This window comes from Belonocnema kinseyi, chromosome 2 (assembly GCF_010883055.1).
Source record: "Belonocnema kinseyi isolate 2016_QV_RU_SX_M_011 chromosome 2, B_treatae_v1, whole genome shotgun sequence".
In the NCBI taxonomy this organism is placed as follows: domain Eukaryota; kingdom Metazoa; phylum Arthropoda; class Insecta; order Hymenoptera; family Cynipidae; genus Belonocnema; species Belonocnema kinseyi.
Window position 1 is genome coordinate 111048518 of NC_046658.1, and position 25326 is coordinate 111073843.

Consider the following 25326-nt stretch of genomic DNA (forward strand, 5'->3'; position numbering starts at 1 on the left):
AACTCTTCTTCTGCTCTAATTGTATCTTTACTTTCTTTAACTAATCGTTTAAGTATCCTGTTTTCGCGTCTATAATCATTTCTACGTCTACTTATTTCCTCAATTTCCTGAAACTTTTTTTTCTCTTATCCTTAACAAGAACTTCTGACCATTAAATATTCTGCATACAATAACATTTTTCTATCAATATTACGGTGAATGTATAATACATTTTCCATATTATATTTTTAATATGCTTAAAATAATGAAACTGTTTCCAAATTAGACATACGCTTTAAATTAAAATCGATATTTCCTAAAAAAAATCAAAGAGATCAGAAGAGCATAGTAAATTTTCAAGTGAAACAATAATAAATAAACATTTTTTGTAAACTAAGCATTTTATAATTCTGAAAACCCCGCCTGTATTGGTTAACGTGTGCACTGTGCGGCTGCGCGAGCCGCAACGCCGCAGACGGGCTCTGTCGTCTGCAATAAAGCAGTTGCGAACGCCATTTTTTCTTGTAGTCGAATCCGTTCAAGCTTCCATAAAATGGGGTTATTTGACAAAGTTCTTTCGCTTTTACTTTGTAGAAATAAACAAAATAAGTAATCGCTTTATGCTGTTTCCCATACTCAGTCGAGTATTTCTACTAAACCAAATATATCGCAGAAAAGACAACTTCAGATGCTTTGAGGACTGATCTGACTGTTGGCAGAGACTGGAATGGAGGTCAGAAGAAATAAGAGGATGCTAAGAGTTTTTAAATCATGCAGAAGCGTCAAATTAAAAAAAAATACTAACAAATATATTTTTTTTTTACTTTCAACTTTAGGAATTCAATAATTGTACCCTTTTTATATTAATTGGGCATAAAGTGGGCTGCTCCACTAATAGACCATGGGCTCACAACGTAAATGGGAACGTGATACGGATAAGGCCAATTTTCAAATGAAATGTTCGTCTGATGAGGAACATCTCATGTGAAAATTGGCCTTATCCGTATACCCATTTTCACGTTCCTCATCATCAGACAAACATCTCATGTGAAAATGGGCCTTATCCGTATCACGTTCTCATTTACGTTATGATCCCACGGTCTATAAGGCCCAGCTTATCACCTCAAATCTGTGCATTCGATGGGCTGATCGGTGCAACCCAGACGGTAGCCCAGTTGGGCATTGATTCGGCTGTCCAATTGAGGCCCAACTATTATTTGGGCAATCTATTTGGGGCCCAATCTGGCCCCAATCAACTTTTCCGAAATAATTGCCATTAGATTATGTTGTGAAAATATTACGTTTAAAAATTCATCCTTTTAAGCTTATCGTGGATTAAGCGAAACCAAAACTCATTTTAAGCACTCTAAATATTAACCGATTACGCTCAAGTTTAGAGGAAAACATATATTTTTAGACATTCGAATAAAACTGGTGGTTGAGAGCAGAGAAACTCTAAAAAAATGCCGCAAGTATAAATAAGAACTATCTTAAATGTACATCCTGCAGTTACACACTCTAAGTATTCTCACTTTTTTTAATCTGACTTCAAGAATATTAGAAATGAGCGGCAACAAAAATGACTCAACTTTTTTTCTTTGATTACCTAAAAACTCCAGTTTTACTCACCTGCCACATAAAATACTTTTTAACTATTTTCGAAGAAGTACAAATAGTGTGTCAAAACCACAAGATGGAATTGAAATTCCTTACATTTAAAGGCAACTAAGCGTGCAGTCGAATTTGAAGGCATAAATCCGGTGCTCAATGTATCTTGCAACTTGTACCGGAAGTGGCATGCTAATAAACCGATTTCGCCCTCGATCACGGTTCGTGCACCATAGTCACATTACAGGCAGGTCGTAATTAGAATTGTTTCACGGTTTATTAAGGACGAGCCGGCTGTAAGCCGATGCAGTATGATGAGTTCGTCGATTCGCAAGAAAGATCACAGCATGTAGCACCACGCTGGTTGCGTTTTAATTCTTGCAATTGCCACGATGATAAATGCAATGATGTTGACACTGACGTCATATTCTGATTATTCAGATTCGTGTCAAGATATGAATCTGACGAGAAAACAGACGGCATGTCGGCACAGTCTGTTTGATTACATAACCGTATGTTACACGCTCATAAAAAACCCTACTCTCCGAAATTAAAATATGAAGATTCGAATTTTAATGTGCCCTTCTTAAAAAATTGTTCACTATACACATATTCCTGCACAGACTTTCCCCATATTTCAAATATATGTAGTTTAATGGAAAGTGACTTTAGAGAAGATTTTAGAGAATCTTTACAGAAACGATTTCTTTCTCAATGTTGGACTGTAGGTGTCTTGATTATAAAAGAGGGATATTCTTTAAATTTCAAATAAATCCCTTTATTCTTCAGTATAGGCAAGTATAGTACCGATTTACATATTCAAATGAAAACAGTTGACAGATTGTGGACATAGTGTTAGAATCTAATATGCCATCACTCTTAAAACTGGTCAATCCGTTAGTACAAGATTAGATAGTGCTTTTTACGTGGATTAAGTTCAAATCTAAGTAATAATGACAGGTTGTCATCTCGATATTCAAAATTAATTTAGTAAATCCCATTGGGAAATTGAAATTAGATGTCTTTAAGATGGAAATCGTGAGGCTGAGTTAAGTTAATTGTCAGTCTCTAATAGCAAGTTGTTCTTGATATATAAGTGGAGACCGAGGGAGACTATAATTATAATTAAATCACTCGATTAAAAAAAAACTTTAAGTGGAACCTTTTAAGTTAATTTGAAGGACTTTAATTTTTACAGACTTTTAACAGCAAGTCTACATAAATAAACTATCTTAAAACTAAAAATACAAAATGAATGTACAAAACAATCCAAATGAAACAGAACAGACTTTTTTAATTCAAATCCTTTAGAATTGTATACAAAATGTTAAGTATTGTAATTTAAGTAAATTACGAACATAGAACTTTTCATACTCCCAAAAATATTTTGTATACGAGCAAAATGTGTTTAATTGAATATAAAATTTTTGTGTTTTACTTTCAGGGGTCATCCAATAATAATAATTATTATAATATAAATTTGACGAGAGATTGAGCATAAAGTAAAAATACCCAAAAACATTAGTAAAAAATTTCAATCTTCTAAATTGTTGTTGAAAATATAAAGTTAAATGATTTAATAAAAAATTGATATTGGTAAATATGGTATAACCTCGTTTTTTTACATTTTATTAGAGTTGCTAATGATCGCAATCTTTCATCAACATTTTATTGTAGTTTACGTTTAGCTTTTCGAAAAAATTAGAAAATTGCATAACCGATATTAAACAATTGGAAATGTGTACTAGTAATTAAAAAAGACAGCATAGAAGAAGTTTCTTATTTTGATTGTCTAATTATGAAATTAAAATATACGCTTAAATTCAAATTACTATAAAATATAGTTAATAATAATAAATTCTTTACTTTGAAGGAAATTTCTTTGAATCAAAGAAAAATCATCACTTGCTGCTGGGAAGAGAAAATTTGTTGTTTTTTTTACACAAAGCAATAGTTTGTTTTTTTCAATACAAATTTGTCCTCTATTTTAAATGATTGTCCTCATTTTGAAGTTATTTTTAAATAATTGAAAAGAATTATGTTTAAACAAAGTGTTTTTGGAATTTAAAACAAATATTTTTCTGAATGTTTCTTGAATTCTGAGTCTTTGAAGTTTTGCATTTTTAATGCTGATCCATTTCGAAGATGTTAACTTGAAAATTCCCCATCTTTTTTAATTTTTAATGTTTATAGCTTAAAATCATTATATTTTAAATATTTTTTTAAAGTAGCCCTAGATTGAGGATTTACAATGAAAGATTCTTCAATTCCACATGTGTATATTTTGGAAAGATGTAATTTTGAATGTTTTTTTATATAGTTCAATTTTATAGCTTTACAATAAAAAATTATTCAATTTAAAAGATTTTTAACTTACATTTCTACAATTCTCAAGGGTTATAATTGTAATTTCTTGAATTTTCAAAATATAGAATCATAAATTATTCAATTGACAAGATTTACATTTTAAAGTTAATGTAAGTTTGAACGTTTTTTTTAATAGCTCAGTTCTAAAGATCCATTAATGTGAATGTTCACAGTTTTTTTTTAATTTTTAGTTCCCGCTTGACGATTTCCGGTCGAACATTCTTAAATTTCTAATATTTAACATTCATAATATAAATTTTGCATTTTTGAATGCCTTTTTAAAAAAGTCGAATTTTCAAATAAAAAGGAAAAAACAGGTAAATTCAACAAAAAAGACGAATTTTTAAGCAAACAGTTAAATTTTCATTAAAAAAAGATTAATTGTCCACAACGAATATTAACAGGAAAGTTCATTTTCTACCAAGTAGTTAAATATTGACAAAATAGTTACATTTTTAACCAAATAATTAAATTCTTAAATAATTAGTTTATGTTTTAAGCAAATTGTTGAATTTTTCGCCAAGTTTTTGAATTTTTAAGAAAAAATGCGAATTTTCTACAAAACAGTTAAATTTCAAAAGAAACTTAATTTACAACGAATAATTTAACTTTGAACGAAAATGATGAATTTTTAACAACAGCAAAAATCATTTCTTTCAAAATCGTTTGACATGAAACAAATTAGTTGATGTTTCTATCAAAAAAGACGAATTTGTAACAGACTAGTTGCATTTTTAAGTAAAAAAATATCAATTTTCAATTGAAAAAATCAATTTTAAACCCAAATAGGGATATAGTTACATTTCCAGTTCGAAAAATCAACTTTTAATAAAAAAAAAATAATTTTCAACAAAACAGATCAACTTTAAACCAGAGATAAAAAATTATGCCAAAATAGTGAATCTACAAACAAAAAAAAATGTTCAACCAAAGAGTTCAATGTTTACTCAAGTAGTTGAATTTTTAAACAAAAAGATAATTTTGTAACCAAGGAGATTAATTTTTAAGAAGGAAGACGAATTTTCGACAAACTATTTTAATTTTTAACAAAAAAGGGTGAATTTTTAACCAAATAGTTCAGTTTTTAGAAATAAGTTAAGTAGGTAAATTTTAAGTTAAAAAATTAATTAGCAGCTAAAAATTAAATGCATTTTCAATAAAATATAAAAAATTTTAATCAGAGATGAATCTTGAACAAAACAAATATATTTTTAACCAAATAGTTAAACTGTCAACCATGTAGTTAAATTTCTAACCGGAAAAAGAAGACTTCGCAATAAAATAGTTTAATTTTTTTTAAATAATTAACTTTGTAAGCAACTTGTTAATTTATTACCTAAAAAAAATGAATCCCGAAAAAATAGTAAACTTTTCATTAAAAAAATTAACTTTAAACTAAAAATAGTTTCATTTTCTTATTGTGTTCTTTTAATCAGTTCGCAATTAAAATAAAGGGGAAGAATACGGCCTCAACTATTTTTTTATTTATACTATGGGTTTTCTTTTGAAATTTCTGGCAATAATCAAGGGACATTTTGTTGACAACTTTATAAATAAAGTTTTGAGACTGTAATTTAAACAAATATAAAAAAACAAGAGCTACAAATAGCTTATAAGAACTGCATGCTGAAGAATGTTAGTGAAGTGAAAGACGCCTGAAATGAAAAACTTTGGATACTAATGGTCCTGTGTGGAGAGCTTCACATGATGACTTTGCAAACCTCTTCGTCTGGGCTGCTTGCTAGAGAGATTGATCAGCGATCTGGGCCGAAGCAGTGTTGTCAAACGAAAATGTTATTTAAATAAAGTAACGGGAATTCTAGATCAATTCAAAAAGTATACCCCCCCCCCCCCCCCCCCCCCCCCCCCCCCCCCTATACAGTCTCGTACCCTTCCTCACTTTTCTCGACTGATTTCCCAGCTAGAACTGAGTGAGTCACGATTAGTCGATTACCCCGAAAGGAATATGGTTTGATGGTATGATAATAATAAAAAAATTATACCATTCAGCCAAATCGTTATCGGGGTAGGCGTGACTCACGCGCTTCTACCTGGAGACCAGGGCATTAGGATGAGAAATGTGAGAAAGGGAATTGCACGAGGCGGAAAGGGGAGGGGGGGGGGGGTTATAAATTTTTAGATTAATCTAGAATTCCCGTGTTATTTATTTAACTACGTTCGTTCCACAACAATGATCCGACCCATTTTGATGATCAATCTTTCTAGTAATCACCCCAGGTGCAGAGCTTCACAAACTCACCATATAAAGTTCTCCACTCGGGGCCATTAGTATCCAAGATCTTTTGTTTCAAGCGTCATTGACTCCACTGACACTCTTCTTCATGTATTTCTTATAAAATATTTTTCGCCAAATAATGATACAAAGTTCAGGAAAAATTCATTTTGAACTTGACAGTACGCCTAGAACAACCTGAAATTGAAAAGTGAGCACTGAAATTCTCTAGTCTATTTCCATCCCGCTCGCATAAATCCATCAAATTTTCATATCATTCGCGTCTAGTTTGAACTTTGGCACGTACCATGCCAAGTAGGAGGCAAAGAGAAAAAAAAAATAGTGCGACACAACAGCGTGCGTACGAGGCAATGCGACGGCGGGCGCCACGGGTCGAGGGGTTTGGGGGGTGGACAGATGTTTGGTCCATAGAACGAGGGAGGGCTCAGTCACACATGGGGTGCCGTGGTACGAACTACCCTTCATCAATCGTGGCCTTGCAGTGCTCTTATGATTTTCGGTTTTGACCTAGGCTCTCCGCCGAGGCACAATGCATCGAAGATTTACCCATGGCCGTGAATTGTGTCTGTGTGTACGGGCCTTAAGCTCCACGTGACTCGGCACGCGCTGAATTTTTTTTTCCTGAACGATCTCCGATATAAGTTTATGAACGGAAAATGAATTTTATTTTTACTACATCCGCACAGATTTACTCTTCAGAGATGATGCTTAGAACGAATAAATCTTGATGATGATGCGGAAGTGATTCATGTGAGATCGTGATTCTTGTGAGAAGTGAAAAATTGGATATGCGTGGGTGTCGTTTTGTGAAGTGGTCTTATCCTTTGGTGATGCAGGATTATTTATAAAAAATTAGGTAAAGAATTGTGTTTTTTTGAAACTGCGGCTTTTTTCTCATTATGCACGAAAAAAGTTTTTTGTTTATTTATGATTGGAAAGGAATCTAATTTATCATGAGTAATTTGATGCAAAATAAGCATGAAAAAGATTCAAAAATAAAAAATAGACTTTAAGATTTACTTTCCATAAAAAAAGTGTTTTTGTAAGTCTTATTCAGAATCGTCAATATTAGGCGAATCGAGTTGAAACTTAACATTTTTCTTCACAATTAGCCATAGAATACGAATCAAAATTTAATTTCTAAATATCACCATCATAATTCTGTTTTGCAGTGTCCCAAAAAAACCCAAAAGTAAAAAATTGGATTAAGAGAGTTTTTGGCGTTAATTATGATTTTCTTGCAGTTTTTTAAAAGTTAAATTATAGCTAATACATAATGTATTACTTTCTATTGGTAATTACATGTTCAAACAAATTGTTTAAACAATTTAATATTGTCTATAGCATTTTTCTCTCAGAATAAAGTTAGAAAGTCGCGTTTTTCTCTGAAGTTTTTAACATTCTTTAAATATGAACTCAGCGAGGCAATAATTAATTTAATTTTAGAAAAATATTTGTTTAAACCAATAATTATTATTTATTAAAATATTTTCGTAGAATAATTATAGAAAAATACAGTTTTTTTTATAAAATGTTCCACTATGGACCACTTATCAAGTAAAGAGAGTTAATGATTATTCAGTGTAACAAAAATAATTGTTTAAATAATGTATTATTTCTAATAATATTCTCTTAGAATAATGCTAGAAAGTTGCAGTTTTTTCTGAAATATTAAACTTTTTGTCCACATTTCACTTAGTGTGAGATAATAATTAATAAAATTTAACAAATATAATTGCTAAAATAAATTATTATTGTTTATAACTATCTTTAATCATAATAATACTAGACATTTTCGGTTTTTTCTGAAATTTGAAACATTTCTTTGCATTTTTCATGCTAAACAAATAATGCATGAATATAAACAAGAATTCATTTTTAAATATCAGTCTATTTTTTTAAAATGAAGTATTTTTACTCTTTTGTGGATTTAAAAAAAATATTAGTTGAACAACAAGGCTCTCAATAACTAGTTCAAGGAAAAATTACATTCAATATGATCCGTGTAGAAAAACCAAAGAATATTTCAAATATCTCTTTTATTTTAGAATTATATTGATACAAAAAAAGAAAGAGATTGTTTATAGAATGATTTTCTATCAAATATAAATAGTTAAATTGATAGTCAAATAGCTGAATTTAGTACAAATTTCAAGTATTACATTTTTCATGGATAATTAATTTTTTTAACGAAATACTCAGTTAAAAGTTTAATTGTACTATTTCTAATGTTGTTTTTATTAATTAAATATTGGAATTTTGTATATTGTTAAAAATTATTTTTTCTGGTTGAGAATTTATTTTTTTAGCGGAAGATTGAACTATTCCATTTCTTGTTCAAAATTGATCATTTTTAGTTAAAAATTACTATTTTCTGAATAAAAATTCAAAAGTTTTATAGAAAATCCGACAAAATGGTTTTTTAAACTGAAGATTTTGAACAATTTAATTTGTGTTTGAAAATTGATTTTTTTAGTAAGAAACTAATCTATTCAATTTTTCATTAGCAATACATCTTTTTCAATTGGAAATTCAACTACTTAGTTAAAAGTTGAACTACTTTGTTGAATATTCATTTTCCTAATTGAAAAATTACACATGTTGACAATAGCATTTTTCAAATGAAAATTTATATAAATCCTTTTTTATTGATAATGATTCGTTTTTAGTTGATAATCAATATTGTTGCTTTAAATATTAAGTCCTTTGTAGAAAATTAATCTTTATAGTAAAATAGGTGAATATTTGATTGAAAGTTCGTATTTTTTTAAAACTTAATATTTAAGTATTCCATTTTTGATAGAAAATAAATATTTTCATTTGAAAATTAAACTACTTGATTGAAAACTTATATTTTTAGTAAGAGATTCAACTTATGTTAACAAATACATATATGTAGGTGAAGAATTAAATTCTTTGTTTAAAATAAAACTATTTTGTTAAGAATTAAATTATTTTAAAAAAGTATCTTTTATAGTTGACAATTGCATTGTTTTTTTTTAACACTTGTCTTTTTGAATAGAAAAATTCTTTCAGTCAGATTAAAAATTCAACTGCCTTACAAAAAAAATTGTATTTTGGTTTGGAAATTCAACTATTTGTATGAAAATGCAACTGTTTTTGGTTGAATTATAATCATGCTTGTTTGAAAATTCGACCATTTCGTTGAATTCATCTGTTTTTTATTATAATTTGAAATCTTTTTTCAGTTGTTAGTTATGATATATTTCGTTTAAATTAATTTTTTCTGGTGGGAGATTTATTGTTTTAGCTGAAAATTCAACTGTTTTGTGAACAAATTATTTTTTCTTTTTGCTGAAAGTTGAAAATGAAATTTTTGGTTGAAAATTAATATTTTTTGTTTTTGAAAAATTAGTTTTATTATATGAAACGTTAACTTTTCCATTTTGGTTAAAAGGTTATCCTTTATATGTTGAAAATTCAAGTATTTGTTAGAAAATTTATGTATTTCGTGGAAAAATCGTATTTTTTAGTAGGAAATTAATATTGTTCGTTCAAAATTCAGTAATTTGGTTGAGGATTTAACTATATCGGTTCAAATTCATCTTTATTTAGTTAAACTTAACAGGATGAAAATTTATTTGTTATTTCTTGAAAACTAGTATCTCAAACTAAAAATTTATTTATTTCATTTTATATCGGTTGAAAATTCATATTTTAGTGGAAAATTCAACTATTCTGTTAAAAAATCATCTTTCTTGATTGAAAATTATCTTTCTTGTTGAAAACTCTTCATTTCTGGTATAAAAGTCAGTTGTTTTCAGAAAAATTCTACTTTTTAACTTGAAGATTTAACTATTTCGTTTGAAAATTCATCTGTTTGGTTGAATTGAGAATTTAACTATAATTGGTTAATTTTCATTATTTTTTTGTTTGGCAATTTCCTTTTGGATGGAAAATTCCTCTTGCTTGGTTGAAAATTCATTTAACTTGGGTGAAAATGAACTTTTTTGTTCAAGGTTTAACTTTTTGGGTTAAACATTCAACTAATAAATATTTTTGCGATAACATTGGTCTTTAATGTATAAACAAGGATTTAAAATTAATGTTTTGGTCAGAGAATACTCACGTCTTCAGTACGACATTTCTTTAATTCAAGAATGATCCAAGGGTTTCCTAAACTTTTCATAAAATATGTTAAAGAGGCACATTTCTTTTCTTTGTAATGTTTCCTGCCTTTTTTCGAATATGAGGAAACACTTAATTGCCTTCCGAGTATTCACATACAGTTCCAAGCTAAAACGAATAAATTAATCCTTTAAAAGAAAACAAAAGTCTGCTCGAGCAAGAAAAGTCGAAAAATAATTAAATTCTTGTGTAGTTTGTAGAAGGAAAGTCATATAATTAATTCTTCTCTATACGATTTAGTAATGTTTATCTACGTAACACGATGTCTTAATTTCTATTCTTATACGGAAGTATTTGAGACTTTCTTGAATTACGAAGAAACGAGTCCGAAATCGATCATGGATTCATGTGGATTGTGGATTGTGGATTGTGGAAAGGTACAGAGCAACCTTATAGACATAACGCTTTCCATTTCGTTGTCGGACAACTTATCGGCGACAAATATGTCCCTGGATATTTAACATTAATTAACTTGAATAAGTCACATCTTCTTGTTCTTCCGGCTTTCAAGAATTACGTAAACTTAAATCGCCTTTAATATTCCGTGTAATTCGCTCGTGTAATCCCGCAAGCGCAAGTCGACTCAACACGTTTTAAAAGGGAAATCTCAATTACTAAGCAAGAATTTTCTTCTCGCTTTCTATGCATATTTCATCCCTATATTTATCGCTCGATATCCGCAGTTTACCCCCCCCCCCCCCCCCCAAAGAAACTTAGCTTAAGGGTAATTTTTTACGAGAATAGAATAATAATCGAGGAATAAATTCTTTAAAATAAAATAATGTAAATACTATATTGAATTCAATATAAAATACTTCAAATTTATGAGATTTATTAAAAAGTGATAAATTTTTAAACCATAAAGTAAATTTTTTACCAAAAAGACGAATTTTTCGGAAGATAGTTAAATTTTCAACAAAAAAGTTTATTTTTAACAAAGGAAGATGGTTTTTCTAACGTAAAAGATTAATGTTCCATACAAAAGTACGATTTTTTAACAAAACAGTTGAATTTTCGACTAAAAAATACAGATTGATTGAAGTATTTAAATTTTCAACCTGAAAAGATGCATTTTGAAACAACTGATCGAATCTTCCAACAAAAAAAAATAATTTAATTCAACCAGAAAATGTAAAATCTTCCACCAAAAATGCGAATTTTTTAGAAGGCAGTTAAGAGATTACTTTTCTGCCAAGAGATGAATTTTCTACCAGTTGTATTAAACAAAAAAGAAACGAATTTCTTAAAAAATAGTTGAATTCTCAACCAAAAAGATAATTATTAAAAAAAAATTGATTTTCTAACCAAAAAGACGCATTTTTAACAAAATACATGAATTTTCTACCAAGTAGTTGAATACTTAACCAGACTAGAGGTTACTAACCAAAAATGGATAAGAGAATGTTTCAGATAAAAAATTAATTTTTTTCAAAAACAAAAACTAATTTCCAACAGTTAATTTCAATTTTAAAACAAAGATGAAAATTTTGAATTTTATGTTGAAATGTTGAATTTTATAGCCGAACGGATGAATTGTTCATTAAATGTTTCAATTTTCAATGCAGAAATATGATATTGTAACAAAATGTGAATTTTCTACCAAACAGTTCAATTTCCATAAAAATAGTTTAATTTTAAACAAATATTGTAGTTTTTCTACTAACTTACTGCCTCCTAATACAAGGAGGATTAACTCAGGCCCAAACATTCACATTTTTAAACAAGAAGGATACATTTTCACCCAAGACGATTAATGTTCGATAAAAAGAGACAAATTTTTAACCAATCATATGCATTTTTAATTAAAAGAGATTAATTTTTAATACAAATATTAATTTTATACCAAGAATGGAAAATTACATTTTTAGTTAAAAGCATTAATTATTAACAACAAAAAACGAATTTTCAACAAAATTGTTCAATTTTGCAGTTCAGAAGAGAAATTATCTATGTACAAAATGTTTGCAATTCCAACCAGAAAATATGATTTTTTAACACACAAACAAATATTTTTTTAAATTTAAAGTTAAATTTCCATGAAAAAGTTTAATTTGTAACAAAAAAGTACATATTTTAGCGAATAGTGTCATTTTCTACCATATTGTTGAATCCTCAAAAAATCAGATCAATTTAGACCCAAATAGTTGCATTTTTGTCCAAAAGAATGAATTTTCAACCAAGAAAATTAATTTTCGACCAAAAAATACGGATTTATAAAAATATACATGAATTTTCAACCAAAAATGTAAGAGTTAAATTGTTAACCAAAAAAATTAATTACGATAAAAAAATTAATATTCAACAAAAAAGTTTAACTTTTAAAGAAGCAGCTGAATTTCTAACATGAAAGATGACTTTTTGGCAAAATAGTTGAATTTTTAATAAAATAATAGAATTTCCATCCAAATAATAAACTCAATTTTAAGCATAGTTTTAATTATCAAACTTCACTACAATGACTATTTGGTCTATTTTTAATTTAAACTACATTATTTTAAATAATTTTGTCCTAACTTTAAACCTCCGCATTTATAACTAGGTTTTTAGAATCTTAAATTATCAAGTTTTTTTTAATATGCTTCACATATTCATATTAAAGAATAATTAAATATACAAAAAAAAGTATATTAGGTCAATGAAATATGCTGACATTTTTTGTATTTATAAGGTTGGTATTTCACTCTGAAATTAAAGTGCACTTATTTACTTTTTCTATTCTCACATGTTCTTTACTTGCCTTGTTTAAATTTTTATTTTGTAAACCGTCATGAATGGAAGAACCCATGGAAGAAAAGTAAAAATTTCGACTAGAAATTTAAATTCACTTACACGCATTGGGATTCGAACCCGCAACAGCGTAAAATATTTCAAGTGTACTACCACCTAAGTTACATTGCTTCCCAATTACTATTTTTAAATGAAAATCTGTATAGAATCCTTATTAAAGGGAAAAGCTATAAAATGAAAAACTTGAAATCCTCCCTTCCACAAAAGAGTCATTCAAATGATAGAACCATCAAATCCCCTGTTAAAAAAATCAATTTTATTTCTAATATAAATAACATGTAAACAATTTAATTAATTTTTAAAACGAGAAAGTAAAATATAAAATATTCCATTAAAACTTATTAAACAATCTTTGATTAGTTTTTTATGTTTTTTTATCCGAATAAAAAATATTTGGGTGAGAACTTCGGAACTTTACGATTCATCTCTTTTGCTCAGAACCAATATTAGCGGTTCATTGAACGATAATCGTTTCAAAGACAGCGCCGAGAACAAAAAATGAGAATGAGAGGACGCTGGCGAATTATTAATTAATGTGGGTCAGGGGACATTAAGATAAATGGGCTACAGAAACCGTCTGTTGTTTGTCCTTTACTCAAGCTATGAGAGGAATAAGTGATTAGAAAAAACTAGAGCTTGGGCACTTGTAAATTTAAAAGGTTCTTTGTACTTTGCGCTCCATCCGCTTCTTAGAATGCATACGAGTACAGTAGTTTTTTGGTCAGATTTCTTTGCAGCGTCTCTTTGGAAACTTTAAAAATGATTAGTTTGATGAAATTAATTAAGAAAAAAATACCAACAGTTTAAAAATGACGTCAACCAATTTATACATCTTTGTCGTTACTAAAATTAAAACTGAGCAGTTTCATTTAGAAGGAACGAATTTAATACTTCAAATTGCACTCTTTAAGATTGAAGAATTTTAACTCTGAAGCTTTCAAAATTGAATATTTTTACAATTGCTAATTAAAATTGAAGAAATTTAAATAAGATTAAAATCCTATTTAACGCCCAATAATAAGTTGATGTATAGAACTCCTGAAAATAAAACCAATCTGTAAAAAATGAAGAAAGATGAAAGAAAAATTATTTTTCATTTTCATTCGTATTTCCTGTTTTTTATTTTTGCACAGAGATTTTTTTTATCATGGAAGATTTTTTTAAATTACAATAGAAGCATTTTATGGTGCTTGTCCAAATTTTGTCGTTGGATTGTTGGTTTTATTTTCAGAAATTGAATACATTAAATTGATCATATTTAAATTTGAAGTTTTCAGAATTGAGCAAGTAAAACTTTTAAAAAATGGCTGAGCGTGTCCCCCAAAACCTGGAAATCAGGAAAAAGTCAGGGATTTAAAAAAAATGGACAAAAATCAGGGAATTTCTGTAAGGGGCACTTTAAATAACTATGAAGGATAATAAATGTAAAATAATGAATTTTTAATTTAAATTTGCTTTATTTCGTTTATAAAAGATTCTATGTTAATAATTTTAGTAGATTAAGATTATGATCATTGAATGATAATGGTGGGGAAAAATGAAAAGCTTGACAGTTAAATATAAGAGAATTTTGAAAATTAAGTTTTTCTCTCTTTTTATTCTCTTGTTATTATTTTATTTGTCTTGTGTTTCTATTTCTATTTTTTTTGGGGGAACTTGCTTCCTTCTGACGATTATATTTTCAGTTAATAATGGTACTATTTGATCGAAAATTCAAAAAGTTTAGTTACAAAATCATTTTTTTATTTCAAAATCCAACTTTTTTGTTAAAAATTGTTTTGTTTTTAGTTAAAAGTTAAACTTTTTTAAAAAATGTAACTGCTTAGTTTACATTTAATTTTCTACGTTGAAAGATTTAACTATTTTGTTGAAAAATTTTCATTTGAGTGAAAAATTCGTCTCTGGTAAACACATATTTAAAATTGGAAATTTAACTATTCCAATTGAAGATTGATCATTTTCGTAGCAAATTTATCTTTTTTGTTAAAACTTCAAAGAATTTGTTGAAAATTTGAATTTTTAATTGACAGTTGAACTACTTAGATAAAAGTTGAACTATTTTGTTACAAATTATTTTTTTTTAGTTTATCAATTTTATAGTTAAAAATTGAACTATTTTGTTTAAAGCTTCGTTTTGTTGTTTAGAATTAATATTTGAAACTCATAGTGTAACTTCACTCTTTCTTGTTCGAACTTAATCTTTTTTATTTGAAAAATCGTCATTTTGGTAGAAAAATAATCTTCTTGGTTTGAAATTTCCTCTTTTTGGATTAAAAATATCACTGTTTCTTTGAAAATTAAATTTATTGTTAAAAATTCAGGTTTTAGAGATATAAATTCAACTTTTTTAGAGAAAACTCGTGTTTTGGGTTTATAGTTAAACAATTTGGTTAAACTTTTCTTCGCTATTTGCTAAAAAACCTTGATTTGTTAAAAATGCATCTTTTTGCTTGAAAAATTCATCCTTTTAGTTGAAAATTCACCTCTTTGGTTAAAAATTTGACTTCTTTGTGGAAAATTCGATCTTTTGGTTGAAAATCTCTTTTTTTTTTGTTACAAATTTCGTATTTTTTATTAAAGTAGCTACTATTACATTTTTTGTTCAGAATTGATCTCTGTATGTTGAAAATTCAATTATTTAGTTACAAATTTAACTATACAATTAAAAACTTAACTTTTTGATTGAAAATTTATCTATTCTTTTGAAAATGAAACTGTTTGGTAAAAAATTAATTTCTGTTTGTTAAAAATTTAAGTAGGTGGTTGAAAATGCAACTATTTCAGTTTAAAAATTCGATTATTTAGTTAAAAATTCAACCTGTTAGGTAAAAAATTCAAGTATTTTTTTGAAAATGTAATTGTTTTGTTCAAATTCGTTCTTTTGGATTGGAAATTTAATTTTCAATTGTAGAAAAATCATCTTTTTTGATTGAAATGAATACGTTAATTTTAACTTTTAATTTGAAATTATTTTATTCCATTCATAAAGGATTCCATGTTAATAATGTTGGTGCTGCACAAGATGAGAAAGTTGCCCTTTGAATATTATTCGTCGGAAAAAAATCAGAGAAATGTCACAGAATTTTCACAATTAAGTTTCGCGTCGACCCTGACGAAGAAAAAATAATAATAAGCTATAAACAAAATAAATAAATTAAAATTTATAAAATAACGTTAATTAAAGTTAATTAAAATAAAATTATGAACGTTTTGTTTTGGACCCTTAAGCCAAAACCAGTCGAACAGCAAGAATTTTACAATTAAATTAATATTTATTTTACTTGATATTTATTATAAGTCTGGTATAAAAGGAAGGGTCAATTTATTAATTTAAGTTTCAAAGGGAATTCAAACACACTAGCATCATCAATGGCGCACTAGACGATTAAATAAAATTAACAAGATTAAATAGAAATTTCTACAACAAAAAAGTTAATTTTTAACCAAATAGTTGAATTTTCAATAAAAAAAGATGAATTCTCAACAACAAATTAAATACATCATTGAGATTTCACTCAAAAAATAGATTATTAGTTAATTTTTTAACCAAATAGATGAAGTCAACAAAATATTGTATCCTCAGCCAAAAAAATCTATTTTTCATTCAAATAGTTGCAATTTTTATAAAAAAGATTAAATTTCTAGAAAAAGACTTGAATTTTCAAACGAAAACCAAAATTCAGTCAAGAAATAAAGACAGTATTATCACAAAATAAAAATTTCGACTAACTATCTACAAAAATTATACAAATTTCTTTTTTTATTTCACAGGGTATTGCAACATTTTGTGTTTCGGTTTAAAAGATATTTAGGACTTTTTGAAGTTCGAGAAATAAAAAAATTGTCCTATTATCTTCCGGTTTCGTTTTTTACAAAATCTATTTTTGAAACTTTTCAAAAGTTTGAAATATCTTTTGAAATAATTCAAAGTTTTCCTATGATTTTCTTATTTCCTTCAAAAATGTGAGAAAGTTCTCTTAAAATATTTAATATTTTTTCGGTATAAAAATGTTAACAACAGAATTATTTCCCAATATTAAAAAAATATTTACAATAAAAATGTTCTGTTTTATCAATAAAATTTAGAAACATGCAGAAATAGATGCTATCATCAAATAAAATTACCCATTTGGAAATTTTGTTTCACTGAACTGATGGTGCTGAACATGCGAGATCTTTATTAGTAAATAAATAAATATAGCCACATTCGATATGGTCAAGAAGTGTTGAATAGAATCCTTTTGTGATTTTTAAAACATTTGGTCAAAAATTAAGAAAATAATTATTGCCCTAATTATTATTATAGAATGATTTACAATTAAAAATCCCTCATTTATAATTAAATTTAAAAAATTAAAATTCCTCATTTGGAAATTGCGATTTACGAAATTCCAGAAAATCTAAAAGAAGTATCTGAAAACATTCACTTTTTATGTAACCAACTAGGTATTGAACAACAATGAGCACGGGATTTAAAATAATTTCGTTCAATTAATTTTATTAGAGAGAATAGACAATTAGATATTTGAATTTTTTTAGTATGATCTCGCAAGATCATAAGGAAAATTGTCGGCAGTCTATATTCTATTGTTTATTTTTCGATTTTTCGTTCTTCTCTGATAAATTTTTTTTGTAACTAAAAAGAATGGTGAAGTGTGGTTTCAATGAAGTGAAAAATTAAAAATGTAAGCTAAAATGTAAATCTTATGTGTTTTGGTGTCTTCTTGAAAAACGTTTAAATAAGCGGCAAAGCCACCGACACTCGTATTGAGATCTTGGCAAGTGTTCAAGTATTCGTTTATTCATTGCAAGGCTTCAGTGTGACTTTGAAAACCGCCTGTTCTCCAGAAATTCTCTGAAGTAAAAAGTGCACTTGGACTGAAAATCGAATTCAGATATGTTTCCCTCGTTTGTGTACGTTTCCCTAAATTCGATAGGCCATGTATCATTGAGCTCGTATTTTATTTCGAGAACGTAAAACTTGCACGAATTTGTCCCCCTTTCAACTAAAGACCCACTTCCCATAAGATAAATGGATCTACATTTTTTCAAAGTAGCTTACCATCAAAAATTTATCGAACAGTGGCTTTAATTTTGGTGGATTCTGTACTAAACAATTTCATCGGATCTTTCATACTGCAATACTATGTGTGATCGATTTGTTTGCGTCTTCGAGACGCGTCGAATGACCTATTGAACAACTTTCTATGACCTTTTATGATCTAGCAACACATATTTATAATTTTTCAAAATATATTGCTCGTTTTTTATATACGGGGAAAAGTTTTTTAATGTTAGGAATATAATAGAACTATGTGTGCTGTAATTGTTAGCGTCTTCGAGATGTTTCGATTGACCTATTAAACCACCTTTCATAACCACTCATGATCTAGCAATACCTATTTATAATTTTTCCAAATATATTGTTTATTTTGTTTATATGGAAAAAGCTCTTTTAATATTCGGAATATAATAGTACTGTGTTCATAATAATTTGCATGTTATTTAAATCACCGGTAATGTAACAGTACTCTGTTTGATTTAATTCTTCGCGTCTTCGAGATACGTTAACTGACCTATTGAAGAACCTTCGATGACATTTCATGATTATTCCATAGTGACTTATTAGGCTTAAAAAAGGTTAAATTGTTTATATTAGAAATTTTTTGTTTAATTTTGAATATAAGACTTACCCAATTTGAACTGATTACAAAGGGGTTTTAAGATTTTATAGGGTATTTTAAAAAATTCCGAGTAATTTTCAAGATCATGTGAAAGTTTCAAGAGATTTAAAAATATTAAAAAAAATTAACAAAACTGTAGCGAATTTCGAAATATTAAAAGGAATTTTTGTATTGATTTCAATAATTGAAGATATTTTAAAGAGTCTTTAATATTTTAGGGCATTTTAAAAGATTCTCAGGGATTGTGTCATATTTCTGAGGATTTAAATGATTTTAACAGATTTAAAATTTGTAGGGTATTTTAGGGTATTTAAAAAAATCCAAGTGATTTGCAAGAGCTTGTGAAAGTTTCAAGGGTTATTTCAAACATTTCAGGGCATTTTCAAGAGCCTTCAAAAGTTTCAAAGAATTTAAGAAGATTTCAATGGATTAGCAAAATTGTAGCGAATTTAAAAAGATCACAAGGAATTAGAGGGTATTTAAAATAATTTAATGGGATTTTATAATATTTATGAGGATATCAATAGTTTAAAGGGACTTTCAAAGCTCTCAAAGTGTTCTTATAAATTTTCCACGATTTCCGGAAGTATAATCAGATTTCATATAACTTCACGGAATTTTTAAATATTTCAATAGATTCAAAAGAATTTTGTAGGATTTAAAAAATATTCACATATTTCAAGTTTATGCCAAAGATTAGACATTTTATCTAGATTTTAGAATATTGTAACAGATTCCAGGGAATTTTCAATTGATTTCAATAACTTAAAGGGATTTCAAAGAATTTTAAAGATTATTTGATAGTATTATTGAAAATTCCAAGGATATTTCAAGAGCTTTAAAAAAATCCTATAGGGTATTTTTAATATATTGATTTTGATGTTAAGGTTCTTGACCAGGTAAAATTAATTAATGACTTTTTATGTTAATTGAGCTAGAGAGCATTTTGTCACAATCTTAAGAATAATCAGTATTCAAATAATATTGATTGAACCAGTAGACAGAAAAAATAAATTAAAAAATTATTAATTTTTAATATAGTTAAATCATTTGAAGTGATTATAAAGGATTTTAAAGATTTCAGGGAATTCTTAACAATATTGTGAGTAATTTTCGAAAACTTTCAAATGTTTGAAGGGATTTTTAAATATTTTAAATATTTTAGGTTAATTAAAAAGATTCTAACGAATTTTTAAGAGCTTCAAACAAATGTATGGAACTTTAAAGCATTTGAAAAACGTTTGTGAATTTTCAAAGATTCCAATTAAGTCAATTTTTTCTATTTGACGCTTTTGGTGCTCACCAATAACATGAAAATTGTTGAAATCATTTAAGTTTCATAGAGTAATGTCAGATAAAGATATTCTAATATTATATTATCAACAAAACAACAATTATAAACAAATTATTATTTGTTAAAAAATGTTTTTTTTACGATTATTCATCGTTTCTCGGGTTTTAAAGTTATATTGCAAGAAATTTGGATAAAACAATATAATGATGAAGAAATATTTTCTAGAGATTATTATTGTTAATATTATGAAGAGATTTAATAAACAAATGCATTAATAAGCCATTTTTGACCGAAAAATAGTTTTTTTTTTATATGATTTTTTTTAAATTACGAACTTTATGCTAATTTTAGAAAACTTCATAATTTGTTGATTTTTATAATTTTTTTAAACAAATTTAATGAACAAATGCATTATTAGGGCAATCTGTCGACGGAAAAATTCTTTTTTTTTCGATGTCCGTGCAACATCCTGAAGCTGCAGTCTTATTAAAAGAATGAAAGTATTGAGAAAATTAAACTGAAAAGACTGAGGATGAAAAAAAAATTTTGTTGAAAAATGCTCAAATAATACATATGATTTTCAATTTGTTTAAAATATCATAGAATTGATCAAATAAGTATGTTTATGAAATTATCATTTAGTTCTCTATTAAAAAGAGTAACATAAATAAAATTTCCCTTGACAGATGCCCGAATAATGGCATTTGTTTTTTAAATTCGTTTTAAAAAATCATAAAATTTATCAACTAATCATAAATGTTGCTTAGCTTTACTAGGAAGATCCAAATTAAAAAGTCTGATATCGAAAATAAATTTTCCGCGGATGGATTCCCCAATATTGCATTTCTTTATAACAATTGTTTTAAAAAATTACAAAGTTGACCAATAAATTATGAGTTTTTTCTGAAATTATCTTGAAATTCCAAATTAAATAAGTTTTCATCGAGAAAACGAATTTTTCTTTCGCGAAATGCCTTATCTATGCTTTTTTTATTAAATTTGTTTTAAAAAATCATAAAATTTATCAATTAGTTCTGCATATTGCTGCAATTGTCAAGAAGTTCCCAGCTAAAAGGACTGGCATTGAAAAAAACTAATTTTTCTACCAAAAAATTCCCGAATAATTCATTTTTTATTAAACTTCTTTAAAATATTAACAATAATAATCTCAAGAAGAAATTTATTCATCATTATATTGTGTCGATTTAAATTTCTTGCAATATAAATTAAAAACACATAAAATTAAAGAAAATTTGAAAAACCAATCTTCCAACAAATAATTTGTTTATACAAATTTTTTTTGCCTATTATAAAATATCGGAATATCTTTATCTAATGTTGTTCTATAAAAATTTGGGGGTTTCAACCATTTTCATGTTATTGAGGAGCACCGGGAACGTCAAATAGAAAAATGACCATTTTTTCGTCATATTTCTTTATTTATACAAAAATTAAAAGTCTATTTTAAAAATAATTTATAAATCTTATCAACTTTTTTTTGAATTTTTACTGTCCAGAACGATCAATATTTATGGGCTGTACGTTATTTTGAACCAAAACGTAATTTTTTCCCCGACTGTGCGCCGGATTGTATTGACACTTCCATTTATTTTTTCAATGAAAGTTTTATTCTTATATTAACGGATGCACAACAAAATTTTTCTTATCTTTCTATTAAGAAATTATCTGAAATTAAAATTCAAGTTAACTTTGTACTTCTTAGTCACAATATGCAAAATATTTATTGCCATGATACATTTTAATATGAGTCCATAAAGAAGGGACTGAATTGCAGTGTCATCTACAAAAATAGATTCCATTCCTCATAATTTTGTTTTCTATCCAAATTCTGCGTGAAATATCCAATCCGACCAGACAAACCAGTCTCCGCATTTTATCTTTCTAAAAATACTGTCTTCGAGTGAATAAGAATACCAAAACGTAATTCGGTGATAAAAACCTGCAGTGAAGGGCAACCAACCGGCTCTCCTGAAACAAATAAAAAAGAGGACCACGAATCTCGTTTAGACTTTAGACAATAGCTATTGCTCGTATTTCTTTATGACGTTGGCCTTTTCGACAAGTTATCGCCACCAAGCTGTGCAGTACCGTAAAACGGGTAGGTGTAAAATCGGTTTAAATCTTGCGTTTTGATTTACGAATAACGTGTACCTAAATCATTCCAGGGTCACTGATAACTATACATATTATTATTTGCTGCTTGTTACATGCGGTGACTTTGAAATATTCAACTTTTTAATTTACGATAATACCAGGATTTGAACCAGGGTTCAAAAAGTATTTGAAAATTTTATAAAGTTATCCTTCAAGGTGGCCCTCAGTGGGGCAAATAAAACATCTGTGGAAAAATTGATTTTCAGAAGACAATTATTATCCGATTTTAACTTCTGTTTCAAAATGAAAGCTAATAAAATTGTGCATCAAACTGTCATGTTAATTTTTTTGTTTATCTTATAACAAAAGTGAACCAAACAAAAATTTTGACTTTTGAAGTATACTGGTTTCAAAAAAATGCTTTGATTCAATCAAAAATGCTTAGAAAATGGAAAGCAACTATCACAAATAGATTTTCAAAACAATTCAAATGTTAAAAAATGTATTTAATTTGTGATAAGCAAATAAGTGAATGAAAATGGTTTCGTGGGGATTGGCGGCGATTCATCACTTGATTCGCACTCAATTTGAACAATTTATCTACAAAAAGAGTTTTTTTTAGTTGAGTTAATAATAGTTATTACATAATTTGTTATCTTAAAAGAAACTTTTTTAGACAAAAATTAATATGAGATATTCTTGATGGAATAAATAAAGTTTTTCTATGGAATTGATCACATATTACTTGAAAATAAAACCTATGTATCATGTTTGTTCACCAAACTTGATTTTTTCCATGCAATTACTGTAAATAACTAACTTCTAAATTTTTAAGAACTTTTTGATGATGGTAAACAATTTATTATTGTGAAAAACAATTGTTTAAAAATTGTTTTTCATTTTATGTATTTATAAATAAAATACAGCTTTTTCCCCCGGAATTAACAACCAGCTACTTAGCAATGATTTTTTGCTATGAATAGATAACATTTTATAATTGTTTAATCAAATTTAATTATCAAATGCATTATTTGGCTATTTTTTTGCATTTAAAGTTTCTTTTTTGTGTAATCAACTGTTACTGATATATTTTTTAAAACTTTTTTCGATAGTTCGATAATGATCCACTATTTTTATTTTTATTAACATTCTGTTAAGCAAATTTTTCTCGGCTAATGCATTTGTAAATTAAATTTTTTTCACCTGGAACATAATCAAAATTACTTAGCAATAATAATATTCCCACCTGTTAAATGCATGTTAAAATCTTATATTATATGCCGTGTATGGCTACGTTAATTGAATTTTTAATAAAAATAAAAATAGTGGATCGTTATCGAACTATTAAAAAAAGTTGGAAAATAGGTTATTAACCGTTGATTACACACACACACACACACACAAAAACCAGTTTAAATGCTGAAAAATAGCCAAACAATGCAGTTGTTAATTAAGGTAGTTTAAGCAATTATTAATTTTTATTTGGTAGTCAAATATAGGTTTTATTTCCAAATAATATTGTTATCGATTTCATAGAAAAAACGTTATTAATTCCATCAAAAATAACTGACATGGATATTTGTTTATAAAAATTTGTTTTAAAATAACAAATTATTTATGAATTTTCATTAATTCAGCTGAAAAATTCTTTTAATCCATAACTTGTTCAAATTTAGTGCAAATCAAACGACGAATTGCCGCCAAACCATGCGATACCATTTTCATTCACTTATTTGCTTATAACAAATTCAATACATTTTTTAACATTTGGATTGCTATTGGTCATCTTTTTTCGATAGTTGTTTTCAGTTTTTAAGGTATTTTTGATAGAATCAAACCATTTTTTTAAAACCGTCATACTTCAAAGTCAATTTTTTTCATTTTTATTGTTGAATAAACAAAGAATAAGCAATGATTTAAAAATCGCCCACGGCAGTTCGATACGAAATTCTATTAGCTTTCATTTGAAAAAAAAGTTAAAATCGGTTAATAATTGTCTTCTGAAAATCAATTTATCCGCGGATCAACCACTATTGAATTTAAGTCTATAGTTATATTTCTGAATGGCCCTTAAATCTTTTTTAGGGTATTTTATAAAGTTTCTTTAAATTTTTAACAGATTTCGATAATTTTAAAGGGTTTCAAAGGATTTTAAATATTTTAAAGTATTTTTAAAAATGTCAAAAGGTTATCAAGAGCCTTAAAAAGTTTCAAAGGGATTTTAGAAGCTTTAAAAGAATTTGAAATATTTTCGGGTATTATAAAAGATTCCGAAGAATATTCAATAGATTTCAATAATCTGAAGGTATGGATTTTTCATTTTAGCGTAGTTTTTAAGTATGTGTCTACTGTCTAGTCGTTCCGAAAAACTGAGGGAGTTGGGAAAATTCCTGTGAAAGATCTTGGACTAGTAATTCCCAGAGTGGCCACAATTAAAAATCGGGAATTCACTCCTGATCACGTTAAAATGCAAGATTTCATTATTTTAATAATTTTGTTCAATTTATAAAATAATCATCCTGACTTGGAACAGGGAATTTACAAAATGAATATTGTTTTTATTTTAGGACTGGGAGTTTCCGTAAAGAAATAAATTTCATTTTAGTTTAAAATTCATCTTTTAGGATGGAAATACAATTACTTGTTTAAATTTAAACTCTTTTGTTAAAAATTAATTGTATTAGTTAAAGATTCGCCATTTTAATCAAAAATTCATTTCTTTGTTTAAAGTATTCGATAATTTAAGTTGAAAGTTCATCTGATTGGTTGAAAATTTATTTTTTGACTAAAAATGTAATTATTTAATGTATGATTTTTTGTAGTCGTTTTTTGTTGAAAGTTATTTTCTGTTGTGGAAAGTACTTTTTTTAACTGAAAATTTAACTGATTTCAATTGAATATTCCATAGATATAATTGAAAATTCATCTGTTAGGTTGAATATTATTTTTTCAAGTTAAAAATTAATTATTTTAGTCTTGATTTAGAATTCATCTTTTTAGTGAAAATTATTTTTTTTTTTTGCTGAAAATTCAACTATTTCAGTTGAAAATTCATAATTTTAGTTGAAAAGTCAGCAGTCAGGTTGAAA

At 27.1% G+C, this 25326-nt stretch overlaps 1 protein-coding gene across 2 annotated transcripts in view; it reads left to right on the forward strand.

The window, feature by feature from the left end:
• The window catches only part of LOC117167140 (disheveled-associated activator of morphogenesis 1), a 255300-nt gene that overhangs the window by 16846 nt on the left and 213128 nt on the right, over nt 1-25326 (forward strand). Inside the window, exon 1 of one of the 2 annotated variants that reach the window (XM_033351838.1) lies at nt 6940-7064. The exons of the other annotated variant lie outside the window; for it this stretch is intronic. The gene's annotated coding sequence lies outside the window, so the exon portion shown is untranslated. Of the gene's footprint in view, nt 1-6939; nt 7065-25326 lie in introns of those variants that run through there. 2 annotated transcript variants of the gene reach the window in all.